Below are 828 nucleotides of genomic sequence, written 5' to 3'. Positions count from 1 at the left end.
AGGTCTTTGATACATTTGGAGTTGACTTTTGTGCAGGGTGAAAGATAGGGGTATAGTTTCATTCTTCTAACAGTGGAGATCCAGTTTTGCCAGCACCATTTGCTGAACATTCTGTCTTTCCTCCAGTGAATGATCTTGGCCCCTTTGTGAAATATCAGATGGCTGAAATTGTATGTATTCATATTTGGGTCTTCAGTTTTGTTCCATTGATCTACAGGTCTATTTTTGTGCCAGTACCATGTTGTTTTTATGACTATAGCTCTGTAATACAGCTTAAAATCTGGTATAGTAATCCCCCCAGCATTGCTCTTAGTGCTCAGGGTTGCTTTGGCTATCCAAGGTCTTTTGTGCTTCCATATGAATCTTAGGATGTTTTTTTCCAATTCTGTGAAGAGTGTCATGGGAATTTTGATTGGCATTGCATTGAATCTATAAATAGCTTTTGGAAGGATGATCATTTTCATAATATTCTTCTAACCCATGAGCATGGGAGGACCTTCCATCTTCTGATGTCTTCCTCAATCTCTTTCTTTAAAGATTTAAATTTTTCATTGTAGAGATCTTTAATGTCTTTGGTCAGGTTTATTCCAAGATTTTTTTTTTTGCAGCCTATTGTGAAGGGGAGTGTTTCCATGTGCTCTTTCTCTGACTGCTTGTTATTGTTATATAGAAAGGCTACAGACATTTGTATATTAATTTTGTAATCTGCCACTTTACTGAACATGTTAATAATTTCTAGGAGTTTTCTGGTGGAATTTTTGGCATCTCTTAGATATAATATCATATGCTGTCATCTGCAAAAAGGAATCATTCGATCTCTTCTTTTCT

The sequence above is a fragment of the Nannospalax galili genome, unplaced genomic scaffold, assembly GCF_000622305.1.
Source record: "Nannospalax galili isolate Female #2095 unplaced genomic scaffold, S.galili_v1.0 scaffold235, whole genome shotgun sequence".
NCBI lineage: Eukaryota > Metazoa > Chordata > Mammalia > Rodentia > Spalacidae > Nannospalax > Nannospalax galili.
Note: the sequence above shows the minus strand (reverse complement) of the source record.